This window comes from Grampus griseus (genome assembly GCF_964374135.1).
Source record: "Grampus griseus genome assembly, chromosome: 2".
Classification (NCBI taxonomy): domain Eukaryota; kingdom Metazoa; phylum Chordata; class Mammalia; order Artiodactyla; family Delphinidae; genus Grampus; species Grampus griseus.
The window spans coordinates 176040297-176067750 of NC_139018.1; the positions used below are offsets into that span (position 1 = coordinate 176040297).

The 27454-nt window shown below is 44.6% G+C and overlaps 1 protein-coding gene across 2 annotated transcripts in view; it reads left to right on the forward strand.

Moving 5' to 3' along the window:
- The first annotated feature begins 3774 nt into the window (after positions 1 to 3774).
- Positions 3775 to 27454, forward strand: part of MPP7 (MAGUK p55 scaffold protein 7) — a 278434-nt gene continuing 254754 nt past the window's right edge. Inside the window, exon 1 of one of the 2 annotated variants that reach the window (XM_082649281.1) lies at positions 3775 to 3881. The gene's annotated coding sequence lies outside the window, so the exon portion shown is untranslated. Of the gene's footprint in view, positions 3882 to 27164; positions 27300 to 27454 lie in introns of those variants that run through there. The other variant, XM_082649280.1, reaches the window with a different exon arrangement.

Consider the following 27454-nt stretch of genomic DNA (forward strand, 5'->3'; position numbering starts at 1 on the left):
ACTCTTGCCAAAGTCACAGAGGCTCCACTTTGCCAACTCCAAGGGCAGCCCTCTGTCCTCCTCTCAGCAGTATTATTATTGTGCCGTTGACCACCTCTCCTTGAATCCCTGTCTCTTCTTGGCATCTGGGCACCATACTCTTCTGGTCTTATTCCCACCTCATTACCCACTTTTCGGTTTTCTTTGCTTACTCCTCTTCCTCGACCCGGGGCTCAGTCCTCGGCCCTCTTCTCCATCTACTTCCATGGCTTTGAGAGCAAAATGTTTGCTGGTGATTTACCACGTTGAGATCTTCGGTGAGCTCCTGTCCAGAGTCTTCAAATACTTACTCTTATATCCGTGTGGATATTTCATCAGCATTTCGACCTTAACAAAGCCCAGACCGTACACTCCATCCTCAGCCCCCTCCCCTCATCCACTCCATTGTAACCATTCCTTTCTCAATGAGTGGTATTATTAGTTGTTCATAGCACAACCTAAGACTTCGCAACACAACCTTCAGTAAGTACTGTGTTCTTTTCTTTTTAATATACACCCCCAATCCAGCCACTGCTCACCATCCCTTCACGTTCAGTCCAGACCCTGCTCCCATCTCTTCTCTGGGTGCTACGTAGCCTCTGAGTTGTCTCTGCTTTCTTTCTTCCTTTGTCCACGGCAGCCACAGAGTGACTATATATTGGGGCTGTACCTGACATAAGGCATTCCATTAGTTAATGTTTTGCTATTTATGTATACTGCAAAATGATCACCACACTGTCTAATTAACATCCATCACCACACATAGCTACAATTTTTTCTTCTTGTGATGAAACTTTCAAGATCTATTCCTTTAGCAACTTAATATATCTATATTTCATGTCATTCCTTGTGCAAAAAAAAAAAGAAACAATCTTCTGTGGCATCCTGTTATACTTAGGAAAAACAATTCCAGACTCTCTGGTGGCGTGCTGAGTCTCCCATCTGTCCCTCCAGTCTCATACTGCATCCCCTCTGCCCTACTCATCATGCTTTCTCTGCACTAGGTGTCCTGAAGCAGAATGAGCTTTTTCCTGCGTCCGGGCTTTAAACTTGCCTGGAGTCCTCTTCCTACAGAGTTGTCGTGTGTCTGGCTCCTTCTCAGCATTCTAGCCTCTCCTCAGAAAGGTTTCTCCTAAGTGCCCGATCCAGATCACGACTGTCCATCACCCTTGGCTTATTTCCTCATCCCCACTGAGCAGTATCTGAAATTACAGTATTTATTTAACATGTTTATTGCCTGACTTTTTCCATTGGAATATAAGCTCCATAAAATTAGGGTCCTCGTTTGCCTCACGCCCTGGTATATTCCCAGATCCTAGAACAGTGCCTTATATACAGGAGGACTCAATCCATGTGTGTTGAATGAAGGAAGGAATAAGGAAATAAATGACTCCTTTGATTACAAATAACTCAGCTGAAATATGCTTAAGTAAATAAAAGAATATAGAGGTTCAAGTACTTGAAAAGTCCAAAGGTAAATGTAGCTGCAGGCTCACCTGGATCCAGGAGTTCAAATGCTGTCATAGGTCCTCCTCTCTCCAGCTATTGGCCATGTATTCCTCCATGTTAGACTGCGGTCCCTTCATGGCCTCAAGGCGCCGGCACCGTCTCCACGTTTCCCTCTTCTAGTTGACAAGCGGCAGCATCTCCACGTTTCCCTCTTCTAGTTGACAACCACAGGAGAAAACAGTGATTTTCTCCTCCTAACAGAGTCACAGAGTTCTAGTTCTGAGTCCCACTGGATCTGACTGCACCACGTGCCCTTCCCTGAACCAAAACCCATGGCCGAGAAACGTGCTGCTCTAGTTGAGGGCTTGGCGATGGCAACCCGTGGGCCAAATCCAGCCTGCATTGTTTTTGTAAATAAAGTTTTGTTGGAAAACACCACACAATCCAATATATTTCGTCTATAGCAGTTTTTGTGCTACAGTGGCAGAGCTGAGTATTTGAACAGAGATCATTTGGCCCCTAAAGGCTGAAATACTTACATCTGGCGCCCACGATGGAAAACGTGTGCCACTCTTTCTTCAAATTGGCCAGAGTGCCACTGACCCAACCGCAACCCCTGGATGGACGAGGTTATGAGCTGTGTGTCTCCGTTATCCACTGCTGTGTATTAAGCCACCACCACGCTCTGTGGCTTAAAACAGTGATTTATTATTTCTCATGATTTGTGGGTTGGTTCATTTTAGTTTTTATTTGAGTTTTAGTTTTTATATATATCTTTCCTCTTTCGTTCTTGATCAGACTTTCAAAAAGCTTTGCTACTTTTTGGTCTTTTTAGAGAAACAGCTTTTGGTTTTATTGTTCATAAGTACTTTAAAAAACTCTTACGTCAAACAAAAGCTGAAATTAATGAGTTTCTATAATTATTTGAGTTAAATGTTTAGTTAATATATTTTCCATATTCTGGATTTTCTAATAATGAATTAAGGCTATAAATTTCCCTCTGACTATTCATTTAACAACATCCATAGGTTTTTATATCCAGGATTCTTGTTTTTATTTATCTATCAATAGTCTATAGTTCCATTTGCTTTCTACCCTCCCAAAAGTCCTCTTATTTTCTGGTCTTCAGATGGCTACCATGTCCCTTCTACTGTGCTGATTTGGATTTTTCTTTCTGTGGTGCCCAGCCTCCGAGATAAGCCCCCAGTGATCTCCTTCTCCTCGTATTCACATCCCTTCCAACTCCTCCCTACTTTGTATCAAAGTTAGTCTGTGTGATGGAAAGATGCTCAACATCACTAATGATTAGAGAAATGCAAATCAAAACTACAATGAGGTATCACCTCACACCAGTTAGAATGGGCATCATCGAAAAATCTACAAACAGCAAATGCTGGAGAGGGTGTGGAGAAAAGGGAACTCTCCTGCACTGTTGGTGGGAATGTAAATTGATACAGCCACTATGGAGAACAGCATGGAGGTTCCTTAAAAAACTAAAAACAGAACTACCATATGACCCAGCAGTCCCACTACTGGGCATATACCCTGAGAAAACCATAATTCAAAAAGACACATGCACCCCAATGTTCACTGCAGCACTATTTACAATAGCCAGGTCATGGAAGCAACCTAAGTGACCATCGACAGATGAATGGATAAAGAAGATGTGGCACATATATACAATGGAATATTACTCAGCCATGAAAAGGAATGAAACTGGGTCATTTGTAGAGACGTGGATGGACCTAGAGACTGTCATACAGAGTGGAGTATGTCAGAAAGAGAAAAACAAATATCATATATTAACGCATGTATGTGGAATCTAGAAAAATTGTACCAAGGAACCGGTTTGCAAGACAGAAACAGAGACACAGATGTAGAGAACAAACGTATGGACACCAGGGGAGGAAAGCAGGGGCGTGGGGAGTGGTGGTGGTGGGATGAACTGGGAGACTGGGATTGACGTGTATACACACTAATATGTATAAAATAGATTAACTAATGAGAACCTGCTGCAGAGCACAGGGAACTCTGCTTCACTTTGCTGTACAGTAGAAACTAACACAACATTTTAAAACAACTACGCCCACTTTAAAAAAAAGTTAGTCTGTGTGACTAATAGAAGCTGGACTTCTGAGGCTAGGTCAGGAAAGACACGCTGGCTTCCGCCTTGCCCTCCATCTCTGGGGTCACTCGAGCCGAGGGAAGCCAGGTGCCACGTCAGGAGATCACTCAATCAGCGCTGTGCAGAGGCCCCATGGTAAGAAGCTGAGGCCTCCTGCCAACAGCCACGGGAGGGAGCTCGGCAACAAACCCCAGGTCCGTACCGCCTTCAGATGGCTGCAGCCCAACCCCCGGCCCACCCAACATCTTGATTACAGCCTCGTGAGAGACCCTCGGCTGGAAACTCCCAGGTAAAATGCTCCCTAATCCCCACCAGACTATGGGACACCAAAAAAATGTTTGTTGCTTTAAGCCCCCAAGTTTGCTCCACAACCGTAAATAACATAATTTTGAAATACATTTCATCCCATAGATAGATTTTGGAAAGGAGCAAAAGAAAATGCATGTGTTCCATCTGTCTTGAGCCATAATCCCACTTTCTCTTTCACTTAAAATATTCCCTAGCTATTTGGACAAAACATGTATGTTCATAAATAGAAAAAGGTTGAGAGAAATAGAGGTCCATAAAGGGAAAATATCAATATTAGAATTGCACAAAATATTTTAACCCCTGTAAGTTTGTACATGGTTTGTATCAGAGCAAATAAACATCCAGCATATGAACATAAACGTAATGGGAAAGAACATCTAAGCAAACACGTTGCTTGGCAACTAAAGAAAAAGAAACAAAACCTCAGCTTCAAGCAGACACCGTGCCATCATCTGATCCTGGATTCAGTTGTGGTGAACAGTTGAGGGTTTAGAGGGAAAAACACAACCAGGTGTGTTTTCTTCTGTTTTATCTAGATTAAGTTTTTCTTATGCTTAGTATTTTGAACTGGAACTTGCACTCAAACTCCTCTTCCTAAGTTGTTCTAAAACTTTGTTCTTAGAATTCCTCCTTCACTCCTTCCTGGTGACCCCCATAACCACCCCCGCTCCCCTCCCTCAGGGCCCCCCAACACGCCAACACACACACACGTTTCTCCCAGCCCAAAGATATTTTATGTATATATCTGAGTTCAGATGTTTGGGAGGAGCCCTCTGCTTCTCCTTGTTTCTAGGTAGACTTAACAAAAATCAATTCCAGGTGCTTTCCACGTCTCTCTTTAAAACGTGTCTACATGGGCCTCTCTTCAGATGGAAACTGTTTCTTTGAAAATGCTTGAAAAAATTACATTCTAAGAAAGGAGATTAAAGTTGTTTGTACTGCCATATTTTTAGCAGACTTTGGTTACATTATTTCCTGTGTGATGGTAGTTTCACAAATGTATAATGTTGCAAAACAGAGCATCACAGAACTGCGTGTAACTGTTTCCTGTTTCTTCTGAGTGAAAGATTTACTCCAGTTGAAAATTTATGACCTGTGTGCTAAAAACGGCCGTATAACTGCATAACTCAGGAATTAGAACAACACATTCCAGAATACTGGAATTTTAACACATTCTGCTAAATTAGTAGAATTCTCACAGTGCTATAAGCACAACCTTTGCAGCCAGACACTTTGGATGAGTTCAAATCCTGGATGTATGTATCAGCTGTCGGACATTTGGTGTGGTGCTTAATCTCTCTCTGCACCAGTTTCCTCCTCTGTAAAAAGCAAATGATGACATGTACCTTGCAGAATAATTTGAGGGTTAAATGTGGTAACATATTATAAAATATATACTACAATTTAAGTGCTCAATAATGTTGATTTTGTACATACACACGACATACTATGATAAAGTTTTCTAGCTATAATAATTCTAACAGGCTTATACTCTTCCTATTCTAAATTACTATTTAGGTTATAAAATGTGTCTAAACTGCCAAACAAAACAACACTGTAAAGCTGTAACTTTTAAACTCCCACATGCTTCAAAACTATTTTAATGATGTCCTTTCAATTTTAATTTACATCATAAGTCACGTAAATGGAGTGAGGGCAGGATAGGGTTAGGACAGTCCTCAGGGAATGGATGGGAAGTAGAAATACTGTATCAAGATAAACCACCTGTAATTTATTAATCACACGCAGACACACACACAGACACACATTGGACACACTGGCAGTGCATGTGTCTCAAATACTACCTAAATTTCTTAAAACATGGTGCTAATGAAACCAAGATTTGCAGGTCACTTAATTTCTAGAAGAATAAAAGCTCCTAGGGTAGCTGGAAAGAGAACTCAAGGAAAGGGTAGATGGGGTAACCCAAGCCAGTACCACAGCTGGATAAACAGGGCAAATGGCTGCTCAATTAACGTGAGTCAGTGGCACCATACTCCCGTATCGAGGGTAGAACGTATAATTTCTAAATGTCTAAAGCCTGTGTCCGTGACCTCAGTAACACCAAGAGGTGAAATGTGAGAATAAAAGTTGTTCTGGTTTTCTAGGTAAAGATAATATTTTTAAAACTACAAACTGAAGATCACTTTTGGGGATAGCATCTTTTGTTTGTATGATCATTTTTATCTCAGGCTGATTTGCTAAAATATGGGTGAACAAGACCAATTATCGGGATTGAATTGAAATATCTTGATTGAATAGTGAGTACACTATGGTATTGAGTATGTGGTTTCTTGCCTTACAATTCCTATCATGATTTTTAGCTAAATTTACTTAAAATTGTTTCTAACGACCTCCCCAGAACTTTACATCAGGAACTTATAGCTTTACTTGCTTGAGGCCCCTGTTCTCCGTGAGATTAGTGTGGGGAAGAGATTGAAGGTAGGTCTACTCATTGAGGAGCTGGGAAGTGGGAGGGGGTCTACATGAACTCTGAAGATGTCTCCCTCCATTCAGTCATTTATCAAATATCTGTGGGGCACCTACAGTGTGCTGGGTCCTGAGCTGAACAAAATTGCTGTGACTCTGCCCTCACTGAACTTATATTCTAGTAGGAAGATGGTAAACAAACAAGTAAAACATGCTTAATTCCAAGTTGGCGTAAGTCTCACAAAATGAATAGGGTGCTGAGTGGGAGAGTAGCCAAGATCGACTTCAGACAAGGGAGTAAGGGAAGGCGTTTCTGAGGAAGTGGCCTTCTCAGCGGAGAGCCACAGGAAAAGAAGGAGTCAGACATTTGATACAGGTAGGAGATCACTTCACAAAGAGAGAAAGAAGATATTCCATGAAGGTGTCCAGCTAGAAGAGGGAGGAGTTTGCCATACTAGTGTTAGTCTGTACAATATTGGGGAGACTGGAATATAATGATCTAGGTGAGGAGTTGTGAGCAATGAGATTGGGGAAATAGGGTTTCGATTGTGCAGTAAAAAATGTGAATTTTGTATCAGGTGTGATGGAAGCTATTGATTTAAGTAGGGAAGTAATGATCCAATTTATATTCTCATATGGTCACAGGGGTTGATGTGTAGAGAAAAGATGAAGGTGGGCAAGAGTGGGAAGCAGAGAAATCAAATAAACATCTATTTCAATAGTTTGGCACAAAGGTGATAACAGCCTGAAACAGAGTGGTGACAGTGGAGACAGAAGAACCAATAGTTCTCGAGAGGTTGAATGTGGGAGCGAGGAAAGGGAAGAATGAAACATTACTCCCAGGTTTTCTATAGGACATAATTAGGCAGCTGGAGGCGCCGTTTGCTAAGATGGGGGAGGAAATCGAGCTCAGTTCTGGAGAAGATGAAGAGCCAATGCTTCTGCTGATTTTGTGAGCTCCCCTGCTGGGTCTGCGTGGATGTGCAGATTTCCTTTGAAGGATCTGGACTGGCTAGGCAGTTCTGCGCCTTGCCATCTCCTGTAAGTAGATTGCCTCTTGAATCTTGTGCTCACTCTTTGAGCAGAGCCTTTTTTCCCTTCCAGTTCCTTTACTGCCTTATTCCAACTACGTCCGTTTTGGGTCTCTCTGAAACCGCCGCTTTCTAAACCTCCGGTTTTTGGCTCCGTTCATCCACCTTCTTCTGGCCATGCTTTGGCTCCTGTTGGGTCAGCAGGTCAATAGCATGAGCCACTTTCTCAGGAGCCTCCTCAGTCTCCACGCTCTTCCTCCTTCAGATTGTACAATCATCGACTCAACTAATTTCTGCAGACTGCTCTACCTTACTGGGGAAGTCAAGGGTCATTTCACTGTTACAGTTAGGAGGCCACCTCCAAAAAACTGACAGATGCTTCCAGGCACCCTCCCCTTCCATTAGGATAGTCTCCACTGGATCAGCAAGGGTGATGCTGAGGTTCACGGGGCTGCGAAGACGTGGAGAGGTGACCTGAGTTAAGCTGTTCATCCAGGAAGTGAGGCCTTTGGAAGCAGTTCTACGAGAGCTCACTGAGCCATGGATTGAACCTTGATTTGGATGGGGTCCTCAAAAGATGCCCAGTTACACCTTTTACCTTGACCTTTTTTGGATCCCTTTTCTCTTTTTCTTCAGGTGCTTTATTTTTGTTTGTTTGTTTGTTTTTGTTTTTTAAGATGGGTAAGTTCTACTGATTTGTGTTCAAATTCACAGACCCTTTCTTCTGCTTCTTCATTGGCTGTGAAGCCCATCCAGGAAGTTTTTCTCGTTCCAGATATTACACTTGTCAGCTCTAGAGTTTCATTTTGGTTCTTCTTGCCTTCTCCTCCTCTTTAAAGTATAGTTTCCATTTCTTTTCTGAGATTTTCCATCTGCTCACCCCTTATGGCCATCTTATCGTTTACTTTTTGGAACTTATTTATAACATCTGCTTTAAAAAAATTCATATCTGCTAATTCCAACATCTTAGTCATTCAGAATATATTTCGACTGACTGATTTTTCTCTTAACTATGGATTACATTCCCCTGTTTCTTCACGTATGTAGTAATTTCTTTATGGTATACAGGACATTGTAGATGACACATCGTAGACACTACAGAATCTCTTATGTTCCTTGAAGAGTGTTGATTTGTGGAATAGCAGGCAGTTAAAGTACTGCGTGACCTACTCTAACTTGTGGAGTCTTGGTTTAACATGTATTGAGGGCAGGTCTGTTTTGGTTTCTCTCTTACTCCTGGGGTGAACCCTGCAGTCCTGGGACACAATGTTTACTGTAAGGGAGGGCCCTTTTATGGTTTCAGAATAACTCTGAGGTGTTTACCGAACCCCTCTAACTTGGTAGGTTTCAAAACTCTAAACTTTGTTTGCTTTGTGGTGGGAACAGCTAGAATCTCTCCTCATCTCTTTGTCTTGTGCCTTTTGTTTTCTGCTAGATGTTTTGCAGTCCACCCAACATATGCACAGTTCGAGTCAGTAGAGGGTTTGAGAGGAGTTTATATTCCGACTCTGCGGCTCCCTCTGTTCCAGGATTTCCACCCTCAGTACCCACCACTCCACTGCCCCATTCTCCGTCTTCTACCCCTCAGTCCAGTAAGTCTCGGCTTTCTTCCTGACTCCCAGCCACCCCACACTGCCTGACGCTTTCAACCAGTTTCTCCCCAGTGCCTTCAAATCATTAAAAAAAATTTCAGAGTTTATAATTGTTATATCAAAAGTAAGGCAAGTACAATACAAGCTACTCCACTCTTACCAACGCTAAAACCTGCAGGTAGCACTCACCTGCAGGTGAGTACTGGCAGATGTGTTTGGTGGATGCAGTGTGGTGTCTGTTGGGAAGCTATTCACAGCACCTGGCTTCTTTGTCTCATTCATCCTCATATCACCTCAGAGTAGGGAGAAAAGAGGAATTATCGCTCTTTCCATCGTACAAAAGCGAAAACCTGTAATAAAGAGAATGGGAAAAAAGTGCTTATGATCAGGGTATTTTAGCCAATGGGCTGAGAGTGGGCCCTACACCTTCATTTTTATTTTGTTCCTGTTGGACAAGGTTCAAATCTGTAAAGATATGAAAGCTAAAAAAATGTATAGAAATGTTCATGTCCTCAGTTACGGCAAAACTTCGTTATTTCAGACTCTGTATTTTGATGATTTAAAGTACAAATGTGACTCAGTTTTGCATTATCTACTAAAGAAAGTTTCACAACTGAAAAACAATTAGAAATGTTAAAAGAATATAGCAAAGCTGTTCGTTTTAAAAGTAATGTGCAAAAAATCAATACTTTCCTAAACTCAAAAAAGAAAATGAAAATATCAAGTAAGAGAGAGAGCATTCACTCAGTCACAACCACAAACCAAAAACCTTAAGCACTTAGGAATAAACTTCCGGAGGAAGTATTCAAGAAATACTGAATACTTTTATGCTTCAGCACAAGGAACATTTTGAAATATCTGTACTATCTAAATTAATCATAGATATCCCAGCCAATTGGAGGAGAGGGAGGCGGCCAGAAGACTTGATCGATTAGGCCACAGATTATTAAGAGGTTCAAGGAGTAGCCAGGGCAATTTTGGAAACGAAGAGAAAAGATGAACAGTATCTCTTTATAATACATTTTAATATATGGTGTAATAAATATAAAATGTGTTATGATACATAATACAGTGGTTAAAACAATGTGGCAACATAAAAAATACACTGGTTAAAACTGTGGTAATTAAAATAGATGTGGCAATGGAAAAGAACAGAGAGGCCGGTATACATAAATCTTAGTACATAATAACAGTGTTTCAAGTCAGTGCCACATTGTATTTGGACAAATGGAAAGCCATTATACAGAACTGGGTTTATACTTTATTCTTTTTTTTTTTTTTAAGAAGATGTTGGGGGTAGGAGTTTATTAATTAATTTTTGCTGTGTTGGGTCTTCAATTCTGTGCGAGGGCTTTCTCTAGTTGTGGCGAGCGGGGGCCACTCTTCATTGCGGTGCGCGGGCCTCTCACTATCACGGCCTCTCTTGTTACGGAGCACAGGCTCCAGACGCGCAGGCTCAGTAGTTGTGGCTCATGGGCCTAGTTGCTCCGCGGCATGTGGGATCCTCCCAGACCAGGGCTCGAACCCGTGTCCCCTGCATTAGCAGGCAGATTCTCAACCACTGCGCCACCAGGGAAGCCCTATTTTATTCTTTACACCAAAATAAATTCCAGCTCTATAGAAAATGTAAATGCTAAAAATAGAACCACGAGGTATTACAAGAAAACATGGGTCAAAATATTTATAATTATGGAAGCCTTCCAATGGAGGAGAAAAGCATGTAAACTTTTCTTCTGTTAGGTAGAAAAATAAGATCAGAACTATGAGTTTCTCTTTTTGGAATGGAAATCAACTTTTAATCAAAAAAATAGTTAAGGAAAAGTCTCAAGGTGGGTGGAAGGATTTTACTTTTCTTTTCTCAGAAATGCCTCTGAGCTAACTCCTGACACTCAGAGAGAAAAAGCTGAGAATCCTACCAGGGCTGTTATAAATTCACAAACCTCATCCTTGTCGTATTAAAATTCTGCCCTACTGAAAAGAAAGGAACACTAGGGATAATGTTCAGTTTCAAGGGATTCACACTTTAAAAACTATAAAGTAGACCTTCAAGAACAATTATTCTATACTGTTGAAGATGTGGAATTGAACACTGAAACTATTTATGGCATGTAGGTGAAAGTTCTAATTAGATTCAGTTTGACTTATTTTTATCTTTTATTAAGAACTCAAAGGCCACAGAGCTGAGATTGTTTAGTAACCAGGCATCAAGGGTCTATTCTATTAACGAGGCACTAGAAGTTTAAGTCGAATAAGAAAAGCATTCACGGTTCCCGGGACAGAACAACACTGTGTGTGAGGACAAGTACTTCTTTGCTGATTGAATGTGGACCCAGACCACGTCAGTTTCAACAACTGAAAGATACAAAAGCGTGTTCTTGTTCACCAGGTCAGGGGACAGAGGGAACCCCAAGTCAAATGCCACTTACTTCCTCTTGTCCTGTAAGGACTTATTATCCGAGCTATTTTTGGTCTGTGGAACTCTTCCAATCACCTCTATTCTGTGTAATACAATCAGTGCACCAAGGCCAACACCAAGGCAGAGCACAATGGCTGCTAGTGTGCTGAGCTTCTAGGCTCTGGTTGGGGAATCAAACTTTCACTTGGGTCCTGACTTGAAAAATCATGTTCTAAACGTATCCCTAAATGGCCAAGGGTGATTCACCCCCATTGGTAGAAATAGAAACCTCACTGGAGCAATGGGAGATGGATTAAACAGCTTCTGTGAAATAAGTAACAAAATAAACAAATTAGAGCTCCAATAAGTCTGTAAATCTGAGTCTTCAAACATCATTAAATACAAAGCACAAGTTTTCATGTCCACTCTTCCCGTTAGCACACGTATTGCAGAAGTTCTTTACTGAGCTGCACGCTGATCTGCCAGTTTTTCTTATTATGGTCAAACAAGAAGAAAGACACATACTTTTTTTATCTAGCTGGAGATACTTTTCATTCTTTTGCTGGTGACAGTCGAATATGAAATAAGCAGGTAAAATGCAGAACACTTGTATTTTTAACCTCTCTTTCCAAGGCAGTCTCTCTCCGTTGAGTTAAAACACTTTTTAACCTTTTTGGCCAGTTGAAATCAAAACCTGAGAGGCCCTAAAGGACTGCCTGGCTTCTGGTTTGGGCTGTGCTGTGTGACGAGCTATTTTTACCGTCGGCCTGGAGCCATCTGGTTTCTCTGCGAAGGTTCACGATGGTGTTTTTTCAGTGCAGCTGGTCACATGTGCTCCTTTCCCAAGTCAAGGCTGATGACCTGGAGAGGAATGTGTGCAGACGCTCCGGCATCTTTGACGTCATCGTACCCTCTGCCGTTAGCTGATGCTCTGCCATCAAGGCTGAGCACTGGGCTGGGTGGCCACCAGCACTTCAACTCCCTTTTGCACGTTCGTCCTGAGGTTTGTAGGTAGAGCCTGGGACAGGGGGTCACGAACCGTCTGGTGAATCGATGGGCATGTACCTTCATGGTGGGACAGGGCACACCCTGCCACGTTTTCTGCCTTGCTGATGAGAGCAGTGTGCCAGGTGAATGTTAAGGAACAAGTGCCTTGTCACAGTAAAAATGTGCTGTGGACAGAAATTAGAAAAATGCCTTCCAAGGCAGACTTATGGGAAAGAGGAAGTCGTCTCATGCTGCTCCGTCGGCCTCGGCGGGGTGCGCTCACTCCTCCTGGGCAGTAAGCTCTCCGCACTAACGATCTGGACTTCTTTTGTTGGTCTTTTTCTTTTAAAAAGTTGCAGCTGAAGTGTGGCTTGTCACCATTTGGAGAAGTGTAAGTTTCTTTCCCTTTTCAACACCTTTCAATTCAATGACTATTTATAGGGGGCCTGGGGGACCTCCTCCATCCCTGCACCTCTGACCTCTCATGTTTCCAGATGACAGCAGGGAGAAGAGCAGCCACCCTTCTCTGCAAGATGAAAAGTGTTCTTTTTATTCTGCCACAATGATTTAGGTGCTAGGGTCTTTTGGTGACAGTGCCTACTAGAAGTACAGAAACATCCCAATAATTAATGTGGGACTATACAAATAAAAATAAGAGGCTTTCATCAACCCAAGAACATTCCCCTGCATCGTCACATACCCCAGAGTCTTTGGTGTTCAGCTCACAGCCAGGCAGCACTGGGTTTGGACGAGCCTCCGAGACTCAGAGTCAAGGTAGGCACTGTGTCCTACCTGGTCTTCATCGCTACACAGTGGAGTTTTTCCCTTTAAGGGTTTTCTTAATACTGGTACAGACGATCCCTCATCCCCTAGATACACTCTCTTACTAACGCTTCTACTACGTATTCAATTACTCCTTTCAACTACCAGCCAGTGGTATTGACCCTGACCATGAGGCAAGCCCCGACCTCAACCTTACACTGTGTTAAGAACGCTGGCCGTGGAGCGGATCGCAGCTCCATCACTTAGGAGCCGAGGACAAGCCACGTAACCTCTCGGTGCTGCAGTTTCCTCATCCATAAGAAGGAATAAGAATAATAATACCTACTTCATAGGGTTATGATGATGGTTGAATTAATCCTGGGGTCTACAAGCCAGTGGATGCCTGTGAACTTGAATGCGGAAATTAGTTACATCTGGACTCGTTAGTTTTTCAAAGTTATGGTATCATTAAACGTGTCACTGGATCTTATTATTTAATGTGTTAAGAAAAAAGAAGTACTTTGATTATCATATAACTTTTCATTGTTTGGGCAACCATCTCAGTATGTTTTGTTTCTCTTGTGTCCCATCCCTGATAGGCTCCACTAGACGGCCAAGAAAAAGTAAAGTCTCCTTGAATTAATAAACATGCCAAGTACTTACAGTCATTCTGAACATAATAACCATGACATAGGTGTTCAGTGTTATTACTATTATCTCATTTAATTCTCACAGTAACTACTAAGAGGTAAATATGGCTATTATCATCCCACTGGAAGGTATGCTTATGAGGGCAGGGATTGTTTTTCTGTGTTGTTCATTGTGTATCCCCAGAACCTAACACGGGCGTGGCACATAGTAGACATTCGATAGATATTGGCTTAATGAATGTCCAGATCCCAGTTTTGCAGATGAGGACACCAGGGCGTTGAGAGGTGAAATAACACGTCCGTGGTCAACCAGCACCTACGTCATCAAGCCCCACCCATGTGGCTCCAGGGCTGGAGACTGAACTTCCTCACCTGCCGTTTCCTGGCCATTTCATAACTCTTCAAGCGGCAGTCTTTCCCCAGCATAGGGCTTGTATTTGGGAAAAGCAGTGCCTAGTTTTGCCTGAGACTTCTTAGCGGAAGCAGAAGGAGATGCTCATGCAGACCTGGGGGACCCAAGTTTCACCTGGTCCTCACGTGATAAGATGGCAAAAGTAAAGTCCCGTTAACAGGTGAGTGTTCATGGCTTTTCCCCTTTTACACCTGCTAAAGGGAATTTTGTCTTTCTCAGCTTAGTTGCTGGGCTTTTATGGTGCTGGATTTGGGTTTAGAGAAAATGGAGAAGTGACAGCAGGGATGTACTCCAGCAAGGATGGAGTTTCACCCACGGGAGAGGATGGTGAGTAGGAATCAAAGGGAAGAGACTGCGTCAAGGAGAGACAAGAGCCAGCAGGCCTGGGTGCCAGGGAGAGCTGAGAGTGACAGAGAGAGGTTTGGGGACTGCCTGCTGTGTTTGTGGAGAATGGAGGTCAGAGGTGGGCGTGCGAGGACTTTTCAAAGTTTTGTTGCACAAAACTTCTTGCCTCCCTCTCTCTCCCTACTCTTGAGTCACGAGCATTTCCTTTAGACACATAGTAAAAACGTTAACTTCTAGGCCTCTGAGCTAAGGGTTAGCTCAATACTACTTCAGGACAGGGACTACATACACTCCAACTTTCATGTGGTCAGTCAACACAAGGTCTCCACTGGCTTTCTCCTGCTCTACTTCTCCTTGTCAGGGTCAATGCTGCTAGGTTGTCCCAGGTCCTGGAGCACAGGACTCCTTACATGAGTTGGAAGATTGGCTCCTTCCTTGGCTGTGCGATTCATTTCATCATGTGGCCCAGAAGTGGCCCAAAATGTATCCTGTGTTTCTCTAAATTTTTCAGAAAAGCAGGTTTTTTTTAATCTTCCATGAGTATCTGCAAAGCTAAACACACATATCTATGAAAACAAGTAATGGCTTGCAAACATAGTGCAGTCTAAATAAATTCTTTAAAAAAATTCTATAAAGTAAATGTAATCTGAAGGGTTAAGAATGACAGTTGAGGGTTTTGACTTTGACATGAGGCAGACGTGTTTAATCCCCAGCTCTGCCAATTATTAATCATCTAAATTTGGGCAATTGGGAATTGCCTGGTGGTCCAGTGGTTAGGACGCCACGGTGTCACTGCCAAGGGCATGGGTTCAATCCCTGGTCGGGGAACTAAGATCTCACAAGTTGCATATGGTGTGACCAAAAAAAAAGGGGGCAATTAACATAATCACACTAACCTCACTTTTCTCATCTGTAAAATAGAGATAATAATATATATCCCATGGTGTTTACTGTGAGGACTGAATGCCAGAATCCAGGTAAGATATTTAACAGGTGTTCACTATTACTCTTACTTAACAGGGAGCAATTTAGATGTACAGAGAAATAGCATGAAAAGGTCTTTCTCATTTGGTGTCTATTTACAGATCTGTAATTAACCTCTTTCTGGTTTTCCAAAACAGACTGCCCCAGAGATATATTCTGGTCTCTCTCTTTTGCAGGATAGAAAACTGCTTACATATGTGAAATGCCAGCTCTTCTTTCTGGCTTCTAGCAGCATCATTAAGGTTTGAAACCATCCAGATCCAAGTTCGGGTGAGGCATAGATCTGGGACTGGTGAGCTTCCTGGGTGCCCTGTGGGAAGGAAGCTTCTTGATCAGAGTGTTTCACAATGGGCTCTGGGCCCTGAGGGGATCCCAGGGCAGGCCTCTTCCTCCCAGGATGCTGAGCTCAGGGAGAGCCCTGTTTTCCCAAGATCACTTCCGGTTACAGTGAGGGGGGAAGCTGCTTCACGGGCCTTTCCCAGGGCCTTCATTTGCAACAAACCACTGTAACACACACACACACACACACCAAAAGACACATGAGAAGTTGAACATGTGGAAATAGATGATTTGAAAAGAAATGAATAGAAATGAAATAATCATTTTAAATTACTGAAAAAAATACAACTATACATCAACAACTGTGAAACAAAGATTTGGCACTCACCCTGAGTATTAAGAGCATGTAAGGCAAAGACGGTATGAAAAGAATATGCAGTCATTTCAGCATGCCCAGCTCCACTATCCTTAGGTATTTGGTCACTTCAAAAGTCTATTTTTTGAAGTAGGCTGATTGTAAGGGTCCTCTTTCTCACTAGTATTGCAAAAAATAAAAAATAATTTCAATGATTTTACTTTGAAACAGTCTTTTTTCCCCTACCAGATTAATTTTCCTTAAATACCATTTTCCTCACAAGCTAAAAAGCTTTAGCAATTCCTGCTGGCTTTCAGACCTGATCCAACTTTCTCAGCCTGGAAATCTAGGTCATCCCATCGTTGTCCGACCCTTCCCTACAGAAATCTTCCATCCCAGCTGGTATCCTCATTCTTCTGCAAACATATATCGCTCGTTGCTGCTTCAAACAGTTTAACCATGCTGGACCCCAAAGGAAGTCCCTCCTCCAAGGCATTTCTCTCCCTCAACTCATTTCTTTTCCTTCAATTCATGTTCATCTCTCAGATTTTTCCCCTCCAGAGATACTGACTGATTCCTTTACATGGAGAAGTCCCAGGTGTGACTGAAAGAAGTAAACAAATGATCCCCACAGTGCCTTAAGCAGAGCAGTTTCCCTTCTGGAGGCAGCGAAGGGCACCAGAAGGTTCATTTGTAGGGATAAATGTGTGTGTTTATGAATGGAATTTTCAATATTTAAATACCCCCTCTGAATTTATGTGCTTATCTACTTCAGTGTAGCCAAACATAACTCAAAATTCAGCTAATTTAAGACACAGTCTCATTCTGAATAAATAAATGAAGCCAGCAAATCTTTTTCAAGGAGAAAATGTCTTTGAAAGGGATTTCTAAAGCTTCATTACATTACATGGAGAAGTTGGTTCTCTAGTGAATAAATAGAAGTCATAGCCTGCTTCTTGCAGTACAATTTTCGCAGAAAAAACGAACACACACTGCCTACTGATGACGTTTATTTGGATCTGGGCAGGTAAAACACCGTTCCGTGTCCCAGCGCACAGAGATGGAGTCCTGTGTATCTGAGAGCACTTCCGGGAGAACAGCCCTACGGCTTTTCATCAGAGAATCCCAGCCTGCTCTGGTGAGCCATGCAATGTTTTTATGTGGGGAAGAAGGAACCAGGAATCCAGGGAGACCTTGTGGTCTGTGAGGTCCCAGGCACAGTGCTTTGAGGTGTTTTCCCACCTAAAGGTCATGTGAGGTCCCAGGCACAGTGCTTTGAGGTGTTTTCCCACTTAAAGATCATACCTCAGCACCACAACTGCTGTTACCCCACTGTAACGGTTAAAGGCATTGCAATTACAGGATCAGTGCAAGAGCTGCGTTCTTTATTTCAATCCAAGGTAAACAAAATAACGATTACCTGTGACAGCTGGAACGCCCACTCTGTTGGGAGAATCATATACAAGGAGGCATGAAAGTGAGCTCAAGCTTGCCAAGCTCTAAATAAATGACACTTGCTCGTAGCAGGCGGTGGCGCCCAGAGTGACAGCATAGGGTCACGTAGCTTGGGCAGCACACAGGCAACCGTGGTTATGTCATAGGTATCACACGTTTGTAGTTTTATTAGTCCTGGCAGGTGGGAGTGAAGTGTCTTGTTCTACCAAAAGCAGCATATTACAGCAAATTTCCAGCAAACGGAAGTGAAGTATCTTGAAGAGTGGTGTCTTTTCCTAATTTCTGCCAAGGCGCCAGCCACGTGGCCTAGCAGAGGCTGGGGGGCGGCAGCCCTTCAGTCGTTGACCATCCCAGGCCTCTCCTAGGGGGGTCTCCATTGCACTGGTCTCCCTGCCTCTGCACCAATGTGGCAAAACTTCCATGGTTTCCATCACCGTGAACCTTTGCAGACTTTCCTTAAAATAGTTTTTTAAAAAGTTAAGGAGTTGTATTTAGAAGTCAGGAGAGTTGGCGTGAGTCCTTGGGGGCTAAACCAATTTCTTTTAGAAATCAGTTTTTATGAATCTTGATTTCGTAAAATGTAGTAATCAACAGAAGAGCTTTTCTAGCATGTAAAATGGCAAATGCAAATGACAAGGATGCTCCTTTGTCCTTTGTTTTGGGACATCTGGCCTTGAAGTTTTAGGCTATTGACTTTATCAGCTAAGCCTCTTCTTAACTTACAGCATCTGACTCAGTATTTCCAGAAAGGGACCTGCCTGGGTCACAGCTTCCCCTTTTATGAACTGGTCGCCTGGACACAGGCATGGGGACAGCAGCCATGATTCTAGCACCAAAACCTGGGCAGGGTGAAGACAGCCAGGTGCAGGCAATGGGCTCTTCTCTTTGGGGACTGAAACGTGGGACCGAGGGACACAGTGCCTGAGGGATGACAGAGCTGAGTCGCACTGAATGCAGCGCCACAGTTGAGAGGGGCTGCTGCGGACCTGACTGCTTGCTCCCAACCTTGGGTGTCCAGATCTTCCACGAGCTCTTGAGCTACTTCAGTATCCTTCGTGTATACATATATACACGTGCGCAAACATATATGTAATCTCTTAAAAGTAAACTTCATTTTTAAAGCAGTTTTACCTTTATTGAAAAATAACAAAGATAGTACAGAGAGTTCGCATATACCACACACCTAGTTTTCCCTTTTAGGAACCTAGCACGTTCATCACAATTAATGAACCAACATCGATACATTGTGATTAACCAAAGCCCATACTTTATTCAGCTTTCCTTAGTTTTACACGGCGTTGCTTGTCTCTTCCAGGATCCCATCTAAGCTACCATATTACGTTTACTTGTTACGTTTCCTTAACCTGCTCCTGGCTGTGACGGGCTCGGACCTGTCTCGTTTTTGAGGACCTTGACAGTTTTGAGTAGTACTGGTTAACTATTTTGTAGCATATGCTCCTCTGTTAGGATTTGTCTGCTGTTTCTCCCATGCTTAGACGGGGGTTCGGGGTTCTGGGAAGGAAGACCACACACACTGTCAACATGACTTGTCATCACTCTTGACATTGGCCTTGATCACCTGCCTGAGGTGGTATCAGTCAGGTCTGTAATCTCAAATTTATTATTATTTAGTGTGTCTGTCTCTATCTTTTTTGCTTACATGGTTTCTGTTTTTTTAATCTTAGAATTTAAACTCAGATCTCAGAGACTTATCTATTAAGTTCCTTTGTTTCCTGCTCATTTACCAGGGAGAGGGAATTTGGGGATAAAGGGGTAGTCATGAGAAAACTACACGAGTTAAGAAAATAGAGGCAACAAAACAAGAGTGCCGTCTCCTCAAGCACCGTCTTAGTTGGCAGCGCAACGTCTGTGTGTGCACACCCGCAGATTGTTTCTCCTGCCGCAGCACCAAGGCTTTCCATTCCGCAATGGCTCCTCCTTACGCATTTCTTAATCTTCTGTGTGCAAGAAGGAGTCACTCAGTTTCCAAGTGGCTTGATGAGGAAGCTTCTCATTTCCAGGTCAGCACTAGTTAACGAAGGATGGTGGATCGTAGGCTCTGGGGAACAAAAGTAGAACAAGAGTGATTGTGCTTGTGACTCTCTCCCTTGTGAGCTCAACAAGGTAAGTACAAAGATGACTATTAATTAAATATAAGTTCTGAGCAACCCATTTCACTGTCTCTGTTTTTTCTCAACTTTTCTATCAATGCGTTTCTTTCTCAATGTAAAACACTTATTCCAATCATAAGCATTGCAAAGTGAAGGTATTCTTTGTACCTTGGGGCTGTTCTCGCACAATGAGTGTGGCTAAATAGAGATAGGACTCATTTTGGGGTATGTTATCATTGTTCTCACTTCATAATCATGGCGAAAAGAGTTTTGGTCTTTTTCAAAAATGCCAAATGCAATTAAAAAATTTTTTGTCTTATGCTCACCTCAAATGCCGTGGATTGAAAGTGTTTTTTTCTTCTTTTTTATAAATTTTTATATATATATATATATATATTTTTTTGGCTGCATTGGGTCTTCGTTGCTGCGCGCGGGCTCTCTCTAGTTGTGGCGAGCAGGACCTATCTTTGTTGCGGTGCGCGGGCTTCTCATTGCAGTGGCTTCTCTTGTCACGGAGCACAGGCTCTAGGCGCGTGGGCTTAGTTGCTCTGCGGCATGTGGGATCTTCCTGGACCAGGACTCAAACCCATGTTCCCTGCACTGACGGGTGGATTCTTCACCACTGCACCACCAGGGAAGTCCCTGAAGAGTGTTTCAAAACTACTCCAAACTCCTTCAAATTAACAGCTTTCCAAACTTGGGAGGATGAAGGCATATTCGATTTAGTACGAGGAACTTTGTGTGTGTGTGTGTGTGTGTGTGTGTGTGTGTGTGTGTGTGTGCGCGCGCGCGCGCACGCGTGTGTGTGTGTGCGCGTGCACGCGCGTGTGTGTGTGTGCGCGCGTGCGCGTGTGCGCCTGTGTGTGTGTGACCGTCAGATAGGCATGTCTTACAGGCGCACCTGAGACCACACACAGGCTGAGGCTCCTCAGGTGAGCACCCCGGCATTGAAGCAATTATCAGTCTCTTTAATGTGTCTCATTAGCCCAGAGGTCCTTAACTGTCTTACTGTAACACACTTGGTGACAGCTATGCTGAGGCCCACGTACAGCCTTGTGTTCGTGGGATCATTCGCCCACATATCATGCTGTCATTCCTCACCCCTCTTGCTAAGCGTTATTAGCCAGCTTTCAGTTCACACCTAGAAGCCCTTGAGGAGAAAGTCAGTTGCCAACTGCATCAGAATCCAATCTGGAAAAGTTGCCGGATAGACCACAGTCACTGCTAGTCGTTTGGAGGGGTGCTTCTTGCTCAGGTACCACTGGTGGATTGAAACCCTCCCATCTTAAAATGAGTTCCAGATTAATTCAGTTAGCAAACGTTCACTGGGCACCGACCCTGTGCCAGACTTGGTGAATAAGTCAGGCAAAGTCCCTGTCGCCATGGGGACAGCTTCTTTCCTTTCACTCGTAAGCAACGTCAAGCTGGTGCTCTGGGCTCAGAGGAAAAAGTTTCCCCCAAATTGATCGACCTAGAATCTTGACGAAGGGCCCCGGATTAGTGAAGGACAAAGCAGAGTCTCTCGACCTCCCGAACATACCTGCAGGTACTCGCCCCTCACCAACAGGGTCACTGCTGGAATGAGTTAGTCAAGGATGCGTATTTGGGGAGAGAACAGCAGGCGAGATCGTATCAGTATCTCAGGGCTTCTGTAACTTTCAAAAGCCCTTCAGGTAATTGTAATACCCTCCGCTGGCTCTTCTTCTGGAGCAAGCAGACGTGAGTATCTGCAGGTGCTTATGTTTATGGTGTTTTGTGTGTTATATCATTGTAGCCGCAGGATTCGGGCTGACCGGTGATGCACAACGGTGGCAGTGAGTGTGTGGGGCTTGGTGCAGTGAAAGGAGATGCAGGCATGAAAACAGAACCTGGGGACCTAGGAGCTAGTGACCTGATCTGGGAAGAATCGGTCATTGATGCTAAAGCCCAGCAGTCAAACACCATCAGAGACAAACCTGGAGCCTCGCGTAGTTAGGCTTCTGATCCTGTAACAGGGGAGCCCGGAGAGGACCTCCCCAGACTGAGGAAGAGCGGCGCTATCGCAGGGGGTGTGGGAAGGGTGGCGTTCAGGTCAGATTTAGGTGAGACTGTGTTGTGATGGACTCAGAGCAGAGCAAGCCCGTCAGTCATATTTTATTACCATTTAGTAATATTCTTGCTGCCATCAAGTATGAGCTGAAAGGTGGATTCAGAGTCCTATTTCCTTGGTAACCATAAAGTTAAGATAAACATGGAATGCTGTTTCCCCAGATCTCTTATCCGAAGGTCTGCACCTGAGGAAATCAAGGCTGCGTCCTTGTGTCGAAGGGACACACAGGCTCCCATCGTCCAGGAAAGAGTGACTCTTCCATTCTCACTGACACTCAAACAGCTAAGTTTCTGGCAGCCTATGATTTTAGAGAACGAGTTTTTATCGCTCTGTGTCCTTGGTGGTAAGAAAGCAGCTTTCGGAGGCTCGCGCTAGTACGACAAGATGCAGCTGTAAAAATTTGACTGAGGCACCCAGAGACGATAGATGTAAAATGCTAAAAGTTACCAGAGCCAGAAGCAAATCTCAAAGGAAATAGCTCAGCCCTCTGAGGCCTCTTCAGAATCCCTCACTCAAAGTCGGATAACAGGGCAGCGGTAGAGTGCAGGGAAGAACCTATGAAGGTTTTCTTTGAGGGAAGCGATGCTGAGTCCCACATAACCACTCGTCCAAGCTCTTCCTGTTTATCTCACAGGAGAGGGGGCGTCAGAAGCACCACAGGGCAGCTTGATTTGTGTCCTCCGGGGTTTGGAATGCCTGACTTTCACCCAAGGCATCCAAAGCGGAGAGGCTGCAGGTAGCAGCTTGAGGCAGCAGTTCAGAGAGAGAGAGGGCAGGGCAGGGGGACCCGTGTGCTCTGGGAGCAGCTGCACGCCCACCACTGTTGCCCGTAAAGCGTGTATGAGCGTTTCCTGAGGGCCAGAGGAGGGAGCTGCGCTGGAGATGCTGACGTCACAATACCTGGAGGGGTCTTCTCCAGTGGGAACACCTGTGGAAGGTGGGCTTCAGGGACCAGAAACTACGGGGGTGGCAGCCAGAGAAAACTGCATTGTCTAGGTCGTGAGAGGCACAGTCGGATGTTTCAAGTTCAGGTCAATGAAGCTCGAAGTGTTGATCAAAATGTTGGCATTTGTATTAAAATTTCTGAATTAAAACTGTATCCCGTGGCTTAAACTGATCAAAGAGTTTGAATACTGAACAGCCATCAGCACAGCGATGAGACCATCCAGGTTTTCATCTGGGCAGGGGCAGGCTTCCCTCTGAGGGCATGCTGAAGGGACAGTGCTGGGCAAAGTTTCGCCTTCCGCTTCCATCCAGCCCCGAGGTTCTGCTTGCGCTACACGCTGGTCTCATCAGAGCCGAGAGCAAGGTCACCAACTTGGCAAGTGCTTTTGTTCCTTAAATACACTGAGGTCAAGACGTATCCTCCAGACAGGGGGATTTGGAATTAGTAGAAGGCTAACGGCAACTTGAAACTGGAAGAGACAAGGGTACTTGGTGTCGGGAAGCCACCTGGAGTAGGGAGATATCAAGAAAGCTGGCCTCTACGTCAGTGTGAAAGGACAGGGGAAGACTGTCACTGAGTAGAGAATGGAGTCTCACTGACTGGGGGACACGATGAAGACCTCTCTGGTCATCTACCCAGTGCCTGTTCACCTGGACATCTCTGCCCATCAACAGGGATGTTACTTAGCAGCCATGCCAGTGACCTCCATCCTCCCCACACCATAGGTGATGGGGGGGGAGGGGGAGACCAAGCTGGGCCAGTTATATCTTCTCTCCATAGAACCTGGGATTGGGTCAAGGGAGTTGATTCAGTCGTGTGTGTGTGTGTGTGTGTGTGTGTGTGTGTGTGTGTGTGTGTGTGTCTGGGGTAGCTTTACTCTTACTTACGGACACAGGAGCTCGGAAAGCTGTTTTCTGGAGAAGAATAGAGCAGAAGTGTAGAGAGAGGCAGGTCTGAAGGCAGAGAAAACTTCAGCTGAGTTTCTCATGGCTTTTCCGTCTCTGGCTCCCAGCCTTCCTGAAGACTGGCTTAATTTGCTTATACTGGGCTGGCCAAAAAGTTCATTCGGGCTTTCCCACAACATCACCCGAACGAAATTTTTGGCCAGCCCCATCTTTGGCTTCTATAAGACACCCCTCTATCTTTATAATTAATTTTTGAACTCTATTATTAAGGTAGAGGAATTACTCTTCAGGGGCTTTGAAGCACTGTGTCGACACTGCAAAGACTGCATTTTAAAATTTCTTAGTTGCTGTATCTTTTGACGCGCCATCAGTCAGATGTACTGAGATTCTATGACATTTCCCAGGCTTTCCTCTGATTGGCAGGCGCTGTCTCTCTTCCCTTATGGATATCTGCTAATTGTAACTTCAACTGAGAAACAGCGCACCAGCAAGCACAGGGAAGGGCGGGAACGAGCAGCACAGATCTCTACCCCAGGGGCTTTAGCTCTGGCCTAATTCTGGTCGAATAGGATTAACACTCTTAACCCATTGCTATCCAAAAAAGAATGTCACAGTGAAAAGTGGGTATCTGCTAATTTAATGACCTTTGTTGAAGAAATGAAGGAGATGATGATGTGAAACAACGATCAGCTTATTTTCATACTTTGTCAGCCCCCATGCCTTCGGAATGTTGTCACTCAGTGGGTTTTTGTTTCCACCTTCTGGGTCCACCCATGCGAGGCAAGCTTGTGATGTGCGGAGAGTTGATTTTTTGGTGTGCCATGGTCTCTAAGGCTTCGCATCAGATTCCCTTCCTCCTGCCTGCTGCCCAGTGTTCATCTGCCGTTGCCCCTGGATCTGGAACCTTGTCCCCTGTCACTGGGATGACTCCTGATTCAGAGCTCCCTTGAGCTCCCCCATCGCCTGTGCAGAGCTGGTTTGCCTCTAGCCCCACCCGGGTCTGTGTCTCACACCCGGCCTGTCCCTGGCAAATAGTCCGCTCTTCATAGATCTATGCTTGATAGACTGACATAGTCAATGAGCGCCCATTTAAAAAGTTAATGATCTTATTGCAATATTAGCAACTTAAGAGAAAGAAATCTCCTTTGCCCCTTTCTGGAAGAAAACAGCCCACCTGGGGAAGTGGAGGGAAGGCCTACCTTTCCCTGACGCTTGAAGTATTGAGCAACACATCAGGAATCCATGCAATAGAATTCAAACTTCTCGCCATTGCCTACCAGGCCCCACCGTCCTCTCTGCCCATCTGGGACCCCCCTCCCGCACCAGCCTAGCCACCTGGCCCTCTCTCTGTTCCTCTAACACGTCGCTTTTCTTCCTCCTTCAGGGCCTTCGCCCTGCTCTTTCCTCTGCCAGGAATGTCGTAGCCTTGCAGCTGTGTAGAGCTGTGGTTTCTCACTTAGGTGGCGCCTCCAATCGTAGCATTTCTCCTAGAGCGTTTCTCCTTAGAGTATTCCTCTCTCTTTTCCCAATTTACAGTCACTCCCCCACCCCTCAGGTCACTGTTTCCCTCTTTGTCCTGATCCCTTTCTGTAATTTATCTGTTCACTGGTTCATTATCTGTCTTCTCCAACTGATAAATAGCTTCCAGTCTGTCTTGTTCAAGACTATACTTAGCTGAGTGCCTAGTTCACGGCAGCAACTAGTAGTACTTGGTAATTAGTATTGATTACATGTTTGGTGAGTAAGTGAATAAAAGAATAATCTTTGATATAAATTACTTGATCTCAAAGAAAGAATGTTAGTGACAGAATCTTAGGTGTTATTGTGGAATAAACTTTACTAGGAGTGCTAAGCCCTTCTCATCCCTCCCTCCTCCGCACCCCCTTCTTCTTCTTTTAAACATAACTAGATCTCAACACTAAGTTTCTTTCTCAGAATACTCTGGGACACATATTTTCAGACTAGCGTTTAGAATTCCATTTCTTACAAGGGTTCTATAAAAAAGTCTTTGTTAGGTAATGAGGTTACTCTGTCCTCCAAAGAGCTTTACCTTATTCTCCAGAAATGAGAGAAAAAAAGATTTGTCTCATTCTTTGTATGAGGTTTCTTGTCCTTACATCACTTCAAGTTCATGTTTACCTTAACATTCCTTTCCTTCCTTACGCTTGACTTTTGCCGATCTGCATTTTTTCTCAACACTGTAAGTTTTATGGAGCTGTTGGGTGAAGTGCTTCACTTCAAATAGCCTATTTCAGAACCTCGTGGGAATGACAAAAAGAACAAATAGAAGAGGAAAGCAGCTAGAGAGGGTTAAGCGAGTGTGGTCCCCAGGTGAGATATACTACGCCCGCTTTCTAGACTGGCTGGCGTGGTCTGAGAGCTCAGATGGCTGTAGGTCTTCATCTCCACTCCCTCCTCCCTCTGCTTCAGTCTTCAAAATCTAAGCCTCATCTCCGAGGGCTGGCATGTTCCTTTCTTTCTTAAAATTCCCTCCATTAGCTGAGTTCTCCAGTTTACCTTCTAAATTTCTTTCTGTAGTCTAATTTTTTGGTTAAAGCTTTATTGTGTATTTTGTATTCTCACTTCTTGCTATGAATCTGCTCACTGGGCAGTTCATTATACACTATATGTTGGGTAAATAGTAGTTATATGGAAAGAGTATTTATAAAGTTCTTTAAGACAGCTCAGTCATATTTATAAAGTTCTTTAAGACAGCTGAAGGGTGTACTTTTTTTGATGGCCCTCAGGTGTTGCGTTTATTACTGTATTTTCTTCTGTTGTGGAAGGATTAGTTCCCACGGATATCCTCAAAGTTTGCCTTTATCATTCTGTGTAACTTATTCATGTCCTATTAAACATTTTTTTTTCTAATTATACAAGTAATACACGTTCAATATGGAACACGGAAAGGTAAAAAAACAAAACAAAACAAAAAAACACAGCATAATCTCGCCAGGGGTGAAAACATTTCACACCTTCTTTTTGCATATGCCAATTTCCCTGTGAATCTTAGGCAGCATTTTAAAGAACACCCAAGAGGTCGCTCTAAATCTAAGCGATGTTAAGGATTAGCTGCTATTCAACAAGTTCATACGGAAATCAAAGACTCTTGGTGGAATAAGGAAGCTCGCTTCTAGCAAAGGAACCTGGGCACCCGGGGTTCCCTTAAGGAAGGCAGCTAGCTGGTACACGAAACAGCTGGTTCTGCAGCCACCCGGGGGCGGAGCGGGCGGAGGCGGAGCTTCGATGATTGGGGTAGGGGGAAAGGAGCTACAGGGCTTCCACCAATCAGGGCTCTGCTTTGTTTTCACGTACCGACCAATGAGGGAGCGCTGCTGGCGAGCCTGTCTTCAAATCGGAGACGTGCACCCCTATCGCAGCCAATCAGCAGGCGCCTCTTACACAGCGTCCACCGCGTTCTCGCCCCGCGGGCGGAGCGGCCCCGCCCCGCCCCTCCCCTCCGGCCTCGGCCCCGCCCCGCCGCCGGGCGGCGGGCTGGAGCGGGGGCCGGGCTCCCGGACTCATGCGTCTTGCGCCCGCCGCGGCGGTGCCGAGTCCGCAGGCTGCTGATTGTCCTTCGCGGCGGCCGCGGTAGCAGCCTCCTTACCTCGGCCGGGGCTGCCTGCGCCGGACCGAGCGCGCTTCCCGCGGCCACGGCCGCCCGGAGCAGGTAAGGGGCGCCGGGGCTGCAGCGCCCGTCCGAGCCCGGGCGCGGGGCGGGCTCCCTGGCTCTCCCGCAGCCGCGGCCGGCAGGTCCGCGTCTCCCGGAGCCTCCCGGCCGCCTCGGGGCGCCTCCGCTGGGAGCGCACGGCCGCTGCACCTGGC